We start from the raw sequence: 18694 nt of genomic DNA on the forward strand, positions 1-18694 counted from the left end.
TTCCTGACTTCCTCTCTTCACCACACAAATCAAAGGAAGAGACAATTTCTTGTGGCTTTTCAGGATGAAAATCTTTTATGTTTGACAGGCACTACCTGCTATTACCTAGAAGCTCAATTCATATTACTTATAATACTCTTCTTGACATAATATCACCACATTAGAAACAAAGGGAAGGATTTATTTATTTATTTATTTTGTTTTTGGCCGCGTTGGGTCTTCGTTGCTGTGCGCGGGCTTTCTTTAGTTGCCGCAAGCAGGGGCTACTCTTCGATGTGGTGCGTGGGCTTCTCATTGCGGTGGCTTCTCTTGCTGCGGAGCACGGGTTCTAGGCACGCAGGCTTCAGTAGTTGCAGCATGCGGGCTCAGTAGTTGTGGCTCATGGGCTCTAGAGCGCAGGCTCAGTAGTTGTGGCGCACGGGCCTAGTTGCTCTGTGGCATGTGGGATCTTCCTGGACCAGGGATCAAACCCATGTCCCCTGCATTGGCAGGCAGATTCTTAACCACTGTGCCACCAGGGAAGTCCAGGGAAGGATTTTTGAGGCACATATGTGTACATGGTATTTGGGCATACCAAACACATATGTACACAACGGGAAAACTGCTATTCCAGAAAAATAGCCCTTTATTTACAATTTCGGATGACATTGTCTCCATTCCCTGTCCAAATGATTTGTGCCAATTTTTGCTTAAAGTCCTAATTGCTGTTTCCTTGAAGAAAGTATGTCAAATGTATTGCTTTTGATGAGTTACAAGTGTTTTCTTTGTTCCATGTAGGAAAGGGTTGTGAAACAATTTATAACTAAATATTTCAGTTCGATGTTTGGATTCACTTGTGTAGGTCAAGTTTAATTAATGCCTAATGAAGATAAAAATACCAATTTCCCATCCAGAACTTTGAAGTATAACTATTTTACACTCTACCCTTATTTTGTATCTCATGGAAATTAAGTCACATAGCAATATAGTCACTTGAAATTTTCTCTGAGATGTTTTTGTCAGAGAAAATAAGCTAACAAGAATATGAAAACCCTCCATTTATAGTAAACCCTTGGTGAGGAGGTACTATTTATAAATATTTTCCATATGATGTGCTTGTATTTTTTGGTTCTGAGTACTATGTCCGTATTATTTCTTTTCTCTTGCTTTCTTTCTTATGAGTAAGGAGTTCCACTCTCTGTGCCCCTTTCTCCATGAGGAGAAAAGAAAGGAAGACCTATTTTATGAAACACGTCATGGTAGCAGGGAATAAAATAAGGTTTTCCACAGGCTTATTTATTGCACTGTTTCTGCCCTCTTGTTCACTCATCTTCAGGTTCTGAAAAATGGATTTTATTGTTAACAGATCTGAAGAGAAGGGACCATAATAGTCAAAAGGGCCATGGTCCAAATGTAGAAAAACATTAAGGGTGAAAACGCCATGTGTCTGCAAACGCAGAGCCCTGTCCTTTCTATGGACTACATATCACTAAGCAGATGTGAATATTTAAGGGTTTTCAAGGGTATCAGTGATTCCCTACAATTAAAAACACTAGTGATCCTAGTGTTTTTTTCATGTGTCCCCTCGCATTTACTAAACTAAAGGTTGATGCTTACTGTAGACTGTGCCAGGCACAGCTGAAATAATGCCATTTTTAGCTTCTGGGGTGAAGATGTTGCAGGGCCTGCACTGAGACGAGCCGTAAACCTCCTTTCACTGACGCACCTTCCCACCGCAGCCCAGCAGGACTCGCGTGTCTATAGCCTTTCCAGCCTTTGCAGGTTCTTGTCAATGGAATCTCACTGTTGGGTGGATGCTAAAGTCATTTCTCATTAATGCATAAAATGAATATAAGTTTGTTGTTGGTAGATGTGTACAGAAGGTTTTGGCTGACCTTGCTTAACCATGGAGTAGTCACATTATTATGTAGAAAGCTTTCTGACGGGTTACTGTGTGTTGATAGAACTTGGTCAGGGCCATCAGGGAAGTAGGAAGTATTAGTTAAGTCTCAGGCCTTTTAATTTCTTCTGTTTTTGTTTCTTTACCAACAAAACTGATTTGCCCATGAGTATCAACAACAATAATATCTACTATTTGGTGACTTAAAATTTTCATGTCACTGACTTTCATGTCCTCTCAATTTTTGACTCACCAACTGAGCGGTAGAAAAATGGGGCTGATACCTTTATTATTCCCATTTTGTATGTGAGGAAACTTAAGTTCAGAGAAGGTAAGGGAACCACACCCAAGGTCAGTCCATGGCGGAGGGGATCTTATACCTATGTCTCCTGCCCACGAATCCCATACATGCTTTCTTAAAACTGGTTTATAGGATCTTCTGTGGTCCACGGAAGTAGCCTTGGGCTAGGAGACAGGAGGCCAGGTCTCTACTCACTGATTTGACTGTGTAATCTTTGAGAGATTGCTTTGAGAATTGCTTAACTTTCTAAGCCTCAATTTCCGCATGCTCTTCTCACAATATAAGGAAATTATGAGGATGAAATGATAAGCTGTGAAAAATAAAATAATGTACATACTCAAGACATTATTAAAGCATTTTCTTTTCTATATTGCTAGTTATCAATTAAAAGAAATATTATAATCTACTTGTACACCCATGTTAAAACCAGAGAGCAGATGCTGCAGTAAAATTAGTTCTGGCACCTAGTCCAAGGCCTTTAATGAAATCAGAGCAAGACTGATAAATTAGACAATATGATAAAATAATTAATTTTGTAATCTTCTTTGTGTTTTTATTTGCTTAATTGTTTTTGCTTATTTTTCTCTACTTTTGTTTGTTTTGATGAGAATCTGTGATAATGGAGAATTCTTAATAAAATTTCTAAACAAGTTATTTTCCCTTCAGTGATATATCAGGGAGAATGAAAGTGAGATTCCAAATAACATCAGTATATGTGGAGTCAATGAATAATGTGTGAACTAAGACCATTTGTAGGCCTGCAGGTTTTGGCAAATGGCTTTAAAGCTGAAATCAAAGCATATTTTTCAAATTTATTATAATTTTTTTCAGGGTGAATTATTGCTGGTTGCATTATTTAAATTGTGTTCCTCAATTGTTTATATAAATGTGAAGAATATAGAAATCAAGCTAATATGCCCATATTGGATACTGGTCAGTGTTGACTGAAACCCAAAATTATGAATCCAAACACACATTCTCCAGCATTTAGATTTATTTGAAAACAAAGAGCAAATTAAATCACATATGATTGGCTAATCAAATCCTCACTGAAAATGACTTTTATATTCTAACTCATTGTTTAAAATTTTAGTAACATTTATGATAGAAGATGCTTTTACCTTTAAAGTAGAGGTTGATTTGAGACTTGAAATGCTTACTGATCAACTGGATTCTAAACTTGTTAAAGTACATGTGTCCAAATCTGATTTTATACCCTATGGACGTTCAACAAATAAAAAACATTCATCCAACCCTTTCAATACTCTGCACAGGATCTGCGTGTAGGATCTGCCAGTGTAAGTTATCTGTGTCCAAGAATATGTCAGATGCATTTACCACGTCTGCTGCTGAGCCTTGACAGTAGCTGGAAATTTGACCATGTCTCAAAGATAATATAATTTGACCATATTATTTCCATATTATTCATATGCGATTCCTTAGAGAAGGAAAAGTAATTAATGTTTTTCTTGAGTTGTGTCATATGTACCTTTTCTGTTGTATTTATGAAATCCTTTCTCTTCTTGGAATCAATACAGTTGAAGGCTGAAGGAAGGAAAAATACTTGGGGAGTTTCCACATTACTTTTTATATACCTGGAACCAATTAGTTTTCACAGTTGTGCTGCCCAAACACTATTGAAATATACAAATAGATTCAATTTTGGAAACAGTTCCCAGCTACATTTATTATGTCTTTGTAATATTCTTCATTATTCAGGTGTGTATGTGTATAAATTAGTAAGTGTGAGCATGAGACAATAGAAAAGAAAGGTATGACTAGTATCTGAAGCTAGAAATGATGTTAATGATCAGAATACATGCCAACAAGGCCTAGATACTTCCTAGAGAAAGGCCCCAAATTTAGATGTTTGCTTTCTAGCAGCCAACTTAAAAAGTGACACTAAATAGGCTTAAAATGTAGTGTCTATAAAGTCAGTTTTCAGCAAAAATAAAATTCTTCTTAATACTGATACCAGATAAATTTCTCTCATCTATCTTCACTTTAAATAGACAATTAAAACTTGTAAATTGCACAGCTCCTTTTTAATTGCTAAATAAACTGGAATAGACACCTTGCCTTGTCCACAGTAGCAAGCAATGCATATTTTCATTACCACTGAATTGGAAACCAAAACGCGGCATAGAATCATCATCAATTTCCTTTGATAAATTATTGATTAAAACACTGAAACAAATCATCTCAATCACTAACAATACCATAAAAATGAATATTCAGGCCATCAATAAATATTTCCTTAATGTTAATAGAATGAAGCATAGCATGACCATTGCAATGTTCTGCTTTAGGTAGTAATATAGAATGATGGGATACGATATCTGTAGTTATTGTATTCTCTTCCTCACAGGATTCCCCCTTAAGCTTACTATCTTTAAAAAATTAATTTATTGAGTACCTACTGTGACAGACATCCAGTTACAACAACCCTGATTGGGAGGAATTATTGTTTTCATTTTCTGAGAGAAGAAAGAAGGATCAAAAAGGTTAAATAAATTGTCCAAGATTACACAGCTACAAGATATTAGAACTAGCACAGGGGTAGGAATTTCCTGAATCAAAATGCAGTATTCTTCTCATTGCACATTTTCTTCCTCATCACAGCAACTTTATGTACTTTTGTAAAACTGTGTTAAATTATTGTATTAGTCTGCTCAGTCTGACATGACAAAATACGACCAACTGGATGGCTTAAACAACAAATTCATTTCTCACATTTTGTAGGCTTGAAGTCCAAGATCAAGGTGTTTCATTCTGAAACCTTTTCTTGGCTTGTAGACGGCCATCTCACTGTGCATTCACACATGACCTCTTCCTTGTGTGTATGCAGAGAGAAAAACTGAGAGAGAGCTTTCTGATGTCTCTTCTTATAAAGACACTTTAGTGTGGGAGGATATAAGCCCACTCTTATATGACCTCATTTAATCTTAACTACTTCCTTGAAAGCCCCATCTTCAACTGTAGCCACACTGGGGACTAGGGCATCAGCACGTGAATTTGGGGGAGACATAAACATTCAGTCTCTAACAATCATCAATTAATGAGAAAATTTCATTAAGGAAGTGCAACCAGGCATCCCTTCCTCCTTCCTGTGCCCCTTGTGCATGATGACCTCAACCTAGACTCAGGGTCTTAACTTAGTACCAAGGCAGCTTGACTGAGTCATGGTCATCCAGTGCAGTTGCCTCACATTCTAGGTTGGCTCTACACCCTGGCACCATTTGGAATTGGAGTGACCAAGGGCCTGGCAAAGTCTCTGAGAGCAGTTATAACCCATAATAATAACAACGATAATATTTGCACAATTGCCACGTGCCAGACACTCTACTAATTGCTTTGGGTTCATTGAATTCAGTGGGTCTCATTGAATTCTCACAATTAAATGAGGTTGTTAGGTGATATTTGATATTATTACTTCCCTTTGTGCTAAGATTTTCATGGTCACATATCTAGTAGATGCTTAATTCACGATTTATTTGAACCTAGACAGTCTGATTGCAGTGCCTTAAATACTACCCCATTCTGCCCTTCTAGTTAGTGAGTAGACCAGCATCTTGATAGTCAGTGAGGTAAATGTACGCTAAGACCGCAAAAGTAAAAATATTCATGATCAAAGCCAAGTGATGACTTTTTATATCATGAGGGCCATAGATGTTAACATTGCCTTACTCGTCTTGACCACCATTCAGGGCGGAGACAAAAGTTTGTGGCTATGTTGCCTCCATGCTTCAAGTTCTAATCCAGGAACAATCTTTTCCCCTGGTTTTCAGTGACCTTCACATTTACATATTTGACATAAGTATGCATAGACTCAGCTCAGACCTCACAGGTCTTTAGCAGTTAAGATGACCACTCCAATCAGTAAGGAGACAGGAAAGAAAGAGTGAGAAATTGGAGAGAACAAGTTAAATTAATATTTTATTGTTTACCTCTTGGGTAAAGAGATTTAAGCCTAACCCTTAATTACTTACTTTAGTTACTGTGTTGAGATGAGATTCTTAACAAAAGGTAGAGTGATTGGATGTTTAAACTTATTATTTGGTAAAAATATTATATATATGCATTTAACTTTTTTCCTACCTAAACTTCTAAATAACCAATAACCTCTCTGCACCTTTCAACATTTGCAAAAAATTTCTCTTTGTGTTTGGTAGCTGAAAAAGTGCCAGAAATTCTAAAACTAACCCTTTTTGAGGTTTTGGGATGCTCAACTTTCATGAAGTCCACTTAGGTCAGTCACTTAGTCCTGAGGGGTTTCCATGTCCTCAATTGTTGCACATGGTGGTGGACTTACCAAGATCCCATCTGTGTTTGATGTCCGAGGGTTTATGAAGCTCTTTTTCAGTCGTTAAGCAAGAAGAATGTTTTCTCAGATGCTGGGCACACACACGTGGCATATTCACACTCATTCATTATTTCATTCATTTATTCACATTTATTTATTCATCCATCCACTCAACTGACAAATATCTATTGACTTCCTACTCTGCCAACCAGTGTCCTATATCCTGTGGGACATTCAAATGACTTTTTTAACCTTCAGTATATTTCATATGTGGTTGAATATATGTAGTTAATTCAATAAGGTAAGGAATCTGTATCCAGATATTAACTAACAGTTTGATCTTTTAAACTCTACAACATTTCTACAATCAGTATAGATAAGTTTTCATGTTTATAGTAGAAGATCTCCACAGCTGTTCTTTTAAAGAAACAGTAAAAAAAAAAAGAGTATATAAAGTTTTTTTAAATTGTTTTAAATCTACTATTCATAGATAGTGGCTTATATAGTTCATCATCTTCAGAGTTTTACTGAAAAATAAAAGATAAATTTATATATTTTATTGTATTATTTGATATAATTATGTTATTTAGATATATTTATCAACTTAGATAAGTTTTACATATATTCTGGTGCAAAATATTCTCTTAAATAGCCTAATAAGAAATAGTAGTCTTCCTAAGACTGTTAAATGCATTAAGTACTTGGGGAAAATAGCTGTTTAGACTCATCAGGCCCCTCAGCAAGCTCTAGCTCCCTCACACCCATCAGATGACCAGCCTTCTACTTTTCTGAGCAGATTAAGAACATCTTAAGGAGAATTCTCAGTTTCTTTTCTCTCTATCTAAAAGGTCATCTTGCTTCATTATTCCTTCCTCTCCTCCAGTCTAAAACAGAAGTTTTCATTCTTTCTTCTGAAACTGATCCTTTAATTTATACCTTTGAGTTTCCTTTTCTTTCCTACTTTGCCAATAGTTTATTCCCTAATGATCTTATCACTTGTATCTTTCCCCCCCTTAGCTTCAAGCCTTCTTTATCTTTTTTTTTTTTTAATAAATTTATTTATTTTTATTTTTGGCTGCGTTGGGTCTTTGTTGCTGTGCGTGGGCTTTCCCTAGTTGCGGCAAGCAGGGGCTACTGTTCGCTGTCGTGCACAGGCTGCTCACTGTGGTGGCTTCTCTTGTTGCAGAGCACGGGCTCTAGAGCGCAGGCTCAGTAGTTGTGGCACACGGGCTTAGTTGCTCGGTGGCATGTGGGATCTTCCCGGACCAGGGCTTGAACTCGTGTGCCCTGCTTTGGCAGGTGGATTCTTAACAACTGTGCCACCAGGGAAACCCCAAGCCTTCTTTATCTTAAAACAAACTTCGTCTCAATCTTCTTTCTTTTTCAGGTAACACATTTGTAGTTTGCCCAAGAAGGGATGGAAAGAGATGAGATATGTGTGAACTTTCTAAAATGTCTGATTATGGCAGTCTCTGATGGCAATCACTGTCTACCAAACGAAGTTCCCTTACCATCTGTCACCACCTTTCCTTCTCAGCCCTCACTCCCATTACCTCAATATGCCAAATGTTCTAGTCACACCGGCTATTTCTTCAGCATCCCCTGCTCTTCTCTGTTGCACGGTGATATGTTCATATTAAATGCCTTTCCTCTGCATCTCTACTTACCAAATCCTAGCATTCTTTTAAGACCTAAGAGAGTGTAGCATGCCCAGTCTCTTGTTTCCGTACTCCCATCATATCATTTTATGCCTCTGTAGCTCTTTTTTTCTTTTTTTCTTTTTGCTGTACGCAGGCCTCTCACTGTTGTGGCCTCTCCTGTTGCGGAGCACAGGCTCCGGACACGCAGGCTCAGCGGCCATGGCTCACGGGCCCAGCCGCTCTGCGGCACGTGGGATCTTCCCGGACCTGGGCACAAACCCGTGTCCCCTGCATTGGCAGGTAGACTCTCAACCACTGCGCCACCAGGGAAGCCCACCTCTGTAGCTTTTACAACTTGTTGTTTATATGGTTTTCTCACACACTAGACAGGAAGCTCTTTGAAAAAAGGATTCTTGTCTTATTTATCTTTGAATTCCACACGTGTACATTATTTTGAGTTCATACTTGGTGTTATTGAAATTGATATAAATTATTAGATGGATAACTGAGGCAATAATATCTAGATTCAAACTCAAAGTAATATGAAATTTGATTTCCAATAATATTTTATTTCATTACATTAGTATATATAAGCTTTGGAAAAAATATCATTTGACTGAGTGAATGAGCCAGTAGATGAAGTTCTGGAACTGTCTGACAGAGTTTGCCTATTAGGATATTATAAACACCTGCTTGAAACTTGAGCATTTTTCTAGCCTTAAACTTTGTAGGTGATGACATACTCCAAGATGAGGCTGAAAATATAAATGCCATCCAGAGTTTATCAAAGTTCCAGGGAAGTACCTGAATAACCACATAGCAGAGGTGATTATAAAGCTGTTCTGGTTACTTCATTTGGATGAAGCATGGCTTCCATTTGAACCACTTACCTCTGTTGAGTCCTACCTGGTTGTTCAAACCCTTCTTGAGCATGTGCTTTCTTAAACTCTGTTAATAACTGATATTCAGATTATTTGTTATTTTCTAACTTTATGTCCATTTCTAAACTCTTGAGGTTTGGTACCCTGTCATTTATTTATTTTGTTGCCTCACCAATCCTTGGACAGTGTATAATCAAGATTTGAGGTTGGGGCTTCCCTGGTGGCACAGTGGTTGAGAGTCCGCCTGCCGATGCAGGGGACGCGGGTTCGTGCCCCGGTCTGGGAAGATCTCACGTGCCACGGAGCGGCTGGGCCCGTGAGCCATGGCTGCTGAGCCTGCGCGTCCAGAGCCTGTGCTCCGCAACGGGAGAGGCCACAACAGTGAGAGGCCCGCGTACCGAAAAAAAAAAAAAAAGATTTGAGGTTGTATACCTCTACACTGGCGCATGAGTCAATTTCCCCATTCCCTGTAAAGCTTTTCAAGAGAAGAGACAGAATTGATTATTTCAGCAGCTCAGTTACTAACAGTGGATAGGGCCCATCTGATTAGGTTATATGAAATGACATAGGCCTTGCCTTGATTTCTTTTCGAAGGATCTTTATTGTATTGTGGACCTAGGGGAGGGAGACTGAAAATAATTTTTTTCATTACATCTGAGAATCAATTGTAGCATGAAATATTGGAATGCAATTCAAGTTTTCAGCTGTGCTTTCATTACTTTTGGTATTATTTCCATTGATGTGGGAGGCTCTTCCCTAAGAGATGGATTTTCCTTCAGGCAAGGTCAGCCTGTTTTATGCATACTCAAGAATATAATGCATATTTTACCATTTGATTTCTTCATTCTCTTTGTTTACATACTCCAGAGTTAACCTTGGCTTTTCTTTATGCTAATCTTGGCAGTCCAGGAGTAAAAGGAGAATTGCAGAAAGACTTATGACCTTATTTAAGTATACTGAAATAGTAACCAACTAGTAACCCATAAGTGCTATAAAAGATAAAACTGGAGAGAACAATACCTTGGAGTTATGACTTTGTTATGTCATATTTCTCATTAGAGTATAGTAGTCAAATAGTCCTCCTTTGGCTTTATCCTCCAAATATCAAGTTAAAGAATAAATATTTAAGATAGCTTGGCAAGAAGGAGTTATTTACCTGCCATAATGTTATTAAGAGATAGAATAGAGGGAATTGAAAGCAAGAGAAAGAAAAATAAAAGTGAGAATATAAAATAAAATGTATCACACATGAGAAAACAAAAAAAAATTTTTTTAATTATACAAAACGTCTTATTGGCCCCGTTCTTTTGCAAAAGCAAGTCAGCAAACACCATCCTGCAAGAGAAGTAGTACCTGTGGAGATGGGGTACCATATGTCTATAGGCCTTGTTGGTGAAATTTTGATTTTATGAACCGAAGGGCTTACCTCCATTGACTGTCAATGAAAGAGCTGTCCTTGCTTTGGGAATAAAAATTGATAAACAGTTTAATGAAACATTGGTTTTTAGCTACTGTTATTTTCTGTTCATTTGACTGGTTAGCTTTAAGGTATGGATGATAAATGTCTTTGCTCATTCTAAGTTCAATTTTATTTATTCTTCATTTTTTTATTCCTTTATTCATTCAGTCAGTTTCTGCAATGGGGCCAGATTAATACACTTTAAATAAGATAGTAATATGGATAACGGAAAATAGTTGACTTGAAATGTTGAAGACCTAAGCTATAGCCCAGACTCGTTCATAACCACCTATGAGTCCTTAAGCAAGTATTTTAACTTATCTGGTTCTCAGCTTTTTTCTCCCTCTTATCTTGGCTGATAGAGTCAATGATTTCTAAAATCTTTCACAATACTAAATACTCTCTATATGATTTAGAATAAGCTCAACAAGTAATTGTGATAGCAGTGGATAGTTATATATTTGCTCTTAAAATAAGTTAGTCTGATGTCAGATATGTGGTCAGGAAAAAAAAAATCTCAGTTACAACCCTGATCTTAGAAAACTTGACATGTGTTTAAGAATACACGTCGGGGAGAAGTTTGCATTGCCAGTACCAGACAATCACAGTCCAGATGCAGAGTACGGAGCAGAGAACACTATACGATCCTGAATCATCAAAGAAAGATTAAATTATGTTCAGGAGACTATAATTAACTCAAGGAGAAGGCTAATGTACTTTGGAAAATAATCACTAGCAGATGTTAAAACAAAAATTATTTCTCTGTGGTCTTTACCTAACCATAAGGTTGTATTAACTAGAACATTCACCTTATTCCTAAGCTTCCCCATGAACCAAGCTTTCACCACACTAAAATAAAGTATATGCAACTCAGGAATGGTAGTCTTATGTTTTTATTTCATCTGATAATGTATTTATCTCTAAATCTAACACTGAGAACTTTTGTGTATTAGCATACGTAGTTTTCTTTAAAGACTTACTCAGTATCACTGCCTCTCTAAAGCCTTTTCTACTTCTTTTGGTAGGGTTGGCCACTTCCTCGTTTGTGCTCCCCCCTGTACTGTGTTTATATTTTTCTCAAAGCACCTAAAACACTTTGTTGCACTTATTTGTTCACAAATGTTTCCCTTCTAGGCTCTGAGCTCTTAAATGTAGAGCTTGCCTTTTCCATTTTTGTATTTTGTAAACTTAGCTCATTTTCTGACAAATGTGGACATTCTATAAGTTTCTAAAAGTATCATAAAATAGTCAGAAACCCTAGTTAAGGAGGCTTAAGTTACAATCACTAATTCGCATGTACCTACTTTTTTGTGCTTTTAGTAGTTCTAATTTACACAGTGCTTTTATTTTGTATCTTTTCTGTGCTCCAGCACTGAGGACCTGCTGAGAAGTGGCAGTAGACCAAAGGTAGCTCTAAGATCATTTTTACGGCGGTTTCCAGAACCGGAACCCTAAACAAAATGGCAGAGTAGGCGAATTTTGACTCAGTTTGCCCCATCCTCCTCTTGTGAAAACTCCTTTTTCCCAGACACACTTCTGACTTTTCAAAGCCTTCTGCTTAGTTGTCCCAGCAATGAACTGCCCCATGCTCCCAGATTAACACTCTTTCCCATTCCTACTTGTATCTCTTTAACCCTTTTTCATCTTCTTTACATTCCGAACTCAATCCCAACATTTACCTTCATATCATAAATGTTTCTTAAGATCTGAGCTTATAATCAAATCATCATACTGATCAGGGTTTATGTGTGTGTGTGTTGTGTATGTGTGTGTGTATGTGTTTGTGTGTATCTTCCCAGCCTATAACTGCCTTCTCTACCACCTCCTAAGTGCCTCTTACCTTGCCCCTCCAGATACTCCAGGTGGAACAGTGACCCCACTTAGAGTCTTTTTTGTAGCAGGGAAAAGTTACTTCTTTTGGTACACTTTTGGTACACTTTGATAAAGTGTATCATGAGCGTGCATTTATCTTTCAGTACTCTCCTCCCAACTTTACTTAGTACTTTTGAATCCCTTCCACTCCCTTCTATAAAAGAAGTATCTCTTCTCTAGTGTATGAAGAGTGGTGTTCATTCTTTTAAATGTTCCTTTTAACTAAGAAATATAAAGATCATATCTTGTTTCCAGGTCCTATTTGCCACTTTTTCCATAGAGTTGATGCACATAATTATTACTTTTAATTGTGACAACTCTCATCTAAAGTGTAACTGGTATATCTTATTGGCTTTTCTACTGAAATTATGATCTAGTTTGTATGTGTTTAACCTCAGAAAAAGGAGTGATGAGAGGCACTTATATTTGCACGAGAAGTTTGCCAATAAAGCCTTAACCATAGTAAACCATTAAACCATAACTTGTCTTAAAATAATTTGGAAGAATAGAGAAATGAAATAATAAAGAATCTTACCAACAATGGATATTTTTTAAAAAATCTGTCTCTGCCTATCTATCTATCTATCTATCTACCTACTTATCTAATCATAGCTCAACATGACCTTTGCTTAGCTTAGTAATAATAACCTGTAAGCATCCAAGAATAAATATCTAATGCCAAGGATTTTTTTTCTAAAAATGGAAAGGCTGAGAAACAATAATGCTTAAACTTTCCAAGTGTTTGTTACAAATAGGAGATGGAGGATTGGAAAATATTTTAAAGGCACTCTCCTATAAACCTGCAGACAACAGAAAAATCAGTCTTTACTTTGTTAGTAAAGTGAAGGATAATTTTCACCTCGTATTTAGGAATGAATTTTAAATGACTTGGGGATATTTAACAAGATCTGTTAACACAATTTTCTGAAAACTTGTTAATTTTATTGAATATTAAGGTTTCATTGCATAGTGATTTCTTATGACTCTAAAAACCTAAAAGTAAAGCTTAAAGAAATGAAAAGTCTCTCTTTCCTTTATTCCATTGTTTAAAAAGTATGCTATGTGAACTGCTGATTTCTAGGAAACATAAGCATGAGTTGTAATACCAAATTCTCAAAAACTGTTTGAGGAAATATTTTTCTTTTATTTTGATGAAGAAACTGAGGCACAAAAAATCAATTAAAATTAATGCAAAAACAAATTTCTCAGATAGTTATCTCTATGTCTTTATTTTAATAGTAACAATAATTACCTCCCTTGTAGAGGCCACCACTAATTCAACTGCAACAAAATGATTTGTGCAAAATCCCCAAACTTGGTGTCACATCTTTCATGTTAATATCATTTAGATCTTTGCTTTAAAATCACACTAATTACCTGGAAGTTTCTGTGAGGTAAAATATAAGTACAACATTATGACCACCGCTTTTTTGTTCTTCAAGGGAAAACCAATCATTGAAGAGGTCATGCATAGCAATCCAGACAACAGAAACAATTTTCAAATCCTCTTAGTGAGTGAAAAGCGGGATCTTCTAAATCTAAAATTCCAGATATATGTGCATATCATGAGACAACTATTTTCTATTTCCAGGAGCCATAGTCCTGGAGATTAAGACTGGAAAAGTAGAGTCAGAACTGGGAACACTGCCCCTGACACAGCTTGTCTGGAGGACTTACGTGCTCTCTTTTGCCTGTGGAAGCTGTTGGTAGGAATGATGGTTTCTGGGTTAGGGAATGGTTGGGTGCTTGTCTATATTTGCAACACAGCTGGAAGGAGTGGGTGTCAGTGATAGCCTTCTGAGGATTAAGTTCTCCTTTACTCTTTTAACTCTTAGTTCAATGACTGTGGGATTGCCAATCATAGGTAGTCACTGAATACTGCAAGTTGTTGTTCCCTATAAATAGCTGTATCTATAGAATCTTGGCCCATTTATGTCTTGGGTGAATTCTGTTCAGAGTGCAAAATAGCTCAGTGATTTATTCTTTTTTATCTGCGAGATGCCATGCTTTACTTTAGCTTAGGTCGTGTTGCCAACATACAGTTTTGTTTTGTTTTTTTAGCATTTTAACTTGATTTTTTTTTCAAAAGAGGTGCTCTTTGGTTTGTTAATATGGATGTGGTTAATTATCATATATATATATGAAGGACCCCACCACTGTTCTCTCAGTGTTTAATCAATCATGTTCTTTGGCTTTGATGAAGCTTTCAATTTTGAGAATGGTAGAGCTTGTCAAGAGTCATTTAAGTGCCAGCAAATGGTTGATTTGAGGCAAGAAGAACAAAGTTAAAAAAGAAAATAAATCTAGCATTCGCTTAATAATTTGCCCTTTGCAGCAACAGAATCTTATCTGACCACCCACATTCATCTGGCTGCTGACGTGGTTCTTGCTTCAATTTGCAGAAGCTATTTTTGCACCTTTTGTGTCTTTTGAGGAACCGAGTGGGCCTACTTGCTTATAATGATTCATGTTGCAAAGTGCACAGGGTGTCCTGAAGTGCTACTGCAGTGATGTGCAGAAAGGAGGAGAAAATTAAAGCTAACTGCTTCCTTTAAGCATTTTGAATGTTCACATGACACGGTAGTAGATTAAGGCATATTTTAACTGTCCTGACTTGATGCTTTAGTCCTTCCTATGAAACACAACTTGTCTGGAAGAAAGAGCAATGTTTTTAAAAATGAACAAATATACAATAGATATCTATGGATATGTAGTAATATTTTTATATGAGCCTTTTTTACCAGGAGATAAACCATCTTAAGATGGTTGACTGATTAATCTATTTGGATTAAGTAGTTTGACTGACCTTCTATGCTTTTTTTTTTTTTTTTTTTGGATCAGACTTGAATACATTAATTCTAAGTATGAGAAAGTTCCTTTCTTTGTTACTTTCCAGAGTTTGTTATGTCTCAGGATTTTACTTTGGTTGGTTTTGGCTTCCTATTTTAGAAATTAATTTTAGCACAGAACATAACATTACTGAAATAAACTATAGAAAAGAATTTTCTATGAGGTTCTTCATCCTGTGGAGTTTAGTTGCTGGTGCACCAAAAGAAGTTTTGTGGGAATCTCAGCTTTAAGACAGGATTGTATCGTGGATTGCAGTGGCATAATTTCTAGTTCCAATACATCGTTTTAACTCTAGCATTATTTTCCAAATTGCTTCCACGTTTGCTGTTACAGACAATTCTCTTATAATGCAAGTACTTATTCAAAAGATTTAAACTATGTGAAAAGAAAGGAAATTTTTTCTTGAAAGAAAAAATCTTCTCGAGAGGTCCAGTTCCAGATTTTCTTTTCTCAAGGAAGGCATTTCTATGAGTGAAGAATAAGCATGTCTGTTAAATTCACTTCAAGTGTCATCATTTAAAAAATCTTCTTATTCATTTTTTAGATTCCCAGAAGTTGTGCATGAGTTCCTGTGGAGAGAGTGGCATCGTGGATAGCAAAAACGGTTATGATGCAGTTTTTTGATATGAGGATAACAGGTTAATAATATTCTATTGTTTTTACATTGAACTTGAAAAGCAGTTTTAACTTACTGCACACCAGTATGTGAATTGACTTTGTCTTCCAGTCTGGGAAGAAACAATGTATATGCTATTTGGAGAGAAATATAGTGAAGGTTTTGTTTTGTTTTTCATAATAGTCCAGTTTCAATTATAATTTGCTTAATTGAGATAGCCTCATTTAAGAGAATTACTTTCTGGCACAGTTTACTTTCATGCAAAATTCTATGTAGTAAATCCTAATAACGTTTGTTATAGAATGGGGACACATTGCACCAGAAGAGCAAAATCATAGTTGTAAAAAAATTGCCAAGAAACATTTATGACAAAATATTAAAATTAGCATGCTATAGTCAAAATAAGTCATAAATACTCTGAACAGATATGCAAACTATCTGCACTCATTGTAGCCAACATGGAAAAATATATAGTTCAGTTTTCCATTAGGCTTTAAATGTCAAATTAGATTTTAATATATGTCCAATTAGAGGGTGATCATCACAATCTCTTTACTTTTCTCCAAAAGTTCTCTGAATTGCTTGGCAGTGTTTTTTATTGTATACAGTATCCTCCTCATATTGGCGACTTGCTCCGTTTAGGGAGAACTAGGGTTGTTATGGGAGTTTTTACTAATAAAAGAAGCATTTATAATGAATTTGGCTCTCAGGAAGGTGCCTTTTTTTAATCATCCTGTGGAAATAAGTCAGTATTCAGTTGGACTCTGGCACTGGTCATGGTTTTTCGGTAGATCCTTGTTTCCTTCATCCGGTACTCATATGTGGTAGTGACTTGCGGGTCCGTCAGCATTAAAGCAACGGTGCTCCGAGATGCTCAGGTATTTCCTAAAATATTTTGTAGTTGATCTATGGCATTTTGAAAGCAAATATATGGAAATGGCCTCTAAATTTTTGTCTAGTAATTGCTATCAGAAGACATATATTTTTTTTACACGTGTAATACCACCAAGTTCTCAACTACAAAAACCCAAATAACCATTTTAATTTGTTTGAAATGTTTTATTATTAAAACATTGGAAGCAGAGAAGTAGTGTTTGTTGCCATCATTTTATACCATTATTATCTAGGATGTTATTATTTAATGCTCACTTGACTTTTGCCACCACTCAAGTAATGATTAATTTCCTGAGGTAAAGTTTTTTTCTGAGATAGTGTTTTTCTAAGCAAAAGATCCCAGATTGACAGCCCTGGATACTGTAGGCCTTTATTCATCTGCAGAGCTAGGCTGCCCTTCTGCCAATCCCACCCAGCTGTTATCCTGAAGAGACCTCTGTGGAGGTCTATACGGGAGGCTGTTTCTGTGCCTTTCCTTTCAGGGCCTGTCTGAGGAAATTATTTAACTGGGTGCCAGATTTATTTGAGTGGGACTGAAGCGTGGCCAAGGGAGTGGGCACACTTTTAGAAAAATGGCAACTCTTCCAAGTAATATCATTTTCTTTTCTTCTGCTCAATTCCCTTATTTCCATTACCACTGAAATAGCCACGCAGAGGGTAGTGTCTTTTTCAATATTACCCCCCTCTGAAAAATGCACTGAGCCTGCTAGACAATGCTTGCCTTTCTTTACCAACCGAAGGACTCCTATGGGCTGGAGCACCATCCACAGGAAAGCCAAAAGTTATATCCTCTTGCAAAATATCCTCCTCCTTTCAGAGCACTTAAAGGCATTAGGGAAAATTTTAAATGTCAATGTGAAGCTGTGTTTGGAATACCGTTCCTTTGTTGGCAATGGATGCCAAAAATGAATTTGCGCGGGTTTGGTTACCATATAAAGAAATCTCAGAGAACGAAATGATAACTGGCTGTTTTCTTTTCATATGAGGATTGCTCGAATATTGCATTTTTAGACATATCAATGAATTGGGAAAACCAGAGATTTACTTTTAACACACAGTTAGAGTATGAAAAATGAAATGAATCTACACAATCATAGAGAAGTAATGTAGCTGTAATTACTATGGATCTTTATAGCTCCAAGTAGATCTTTATTGAGAAAATTTTGGTAAAATTGCAGGTATATACAATAATACATTTGATGGTTTATAATAATATTCTGAGATCCAAGGAAAATATTTCCCTATCTTATAAGCATTTTCATACATTTAAGTAATACAGCACAAGCTCAGGAATTTATGCCATTGTTGGTAGAGTAAGATGGCTATGTAAAAGTATCACCTAGCAAAAAAAGACAAATGTCATTATCAAACTTTGTCTTAAACTTTGGAAGCCTTATGGATTTTCAAGTGAATTTTTTTCCCTAAGTGTAAGTTGAGGAGAGCAGCAAAGAGACTTTGAACACTAGACAGACATGCCATGCCCAGGAATAGATCTATGGTGCAAACAGTCTGCATTGCAGAATTTTTTTCAGTTTCCAAGATAAAGCAACTGAAGACAAGAGATTAATGAAAAGAGTCCATGTTCTTATTGGTTCATGAATATGATCAATAAGTTCCCAAAGGACCTATCACTCCTGTTTTCTACAATCTACCTTGCTATACGCCTCAGAAACTCCAAGAAGGAGAGTGATTTTATGGATAGCAGTTAGTTGAAGGCTGTCCAAGGATGGTGTTGGAGAGAATATTATATGTTCAGATATGTTTAAAATCTCATGTAAAGGGTTCATGTGAAATAGGAGTGATTTCCAATTCCCTAGTAATATTCTTAATTAAGCGTTTCACTGAAGTGAAAAGTTAGACACTGTAGTTCAGAGGACTGTAGACCAGAGGTGTCCCTGATACTTCTGGGATCTCCAGCTCAGACAGAAGGACAGAAGCTCTTCCCTGAACAGCAGTAGGGAGCATGGCACTGGGTTTATCTAATTTCATGATGAAATGG

This window comes from Mesoplodon densirostris, chromosome 12, assembly GCF_025265405.1.
Source record: "Mesoplodon densirostris isolate mMesDen1 chromosome 12, mMesDen1 primary haplotype, whole genome shotgun sequence".
NCBI lineage: Eukaryota > Metazoa > Chordata > Mammalia > Artiodactyla > Ziphiidae > Mesoplodon > Mesoplodon densirostris.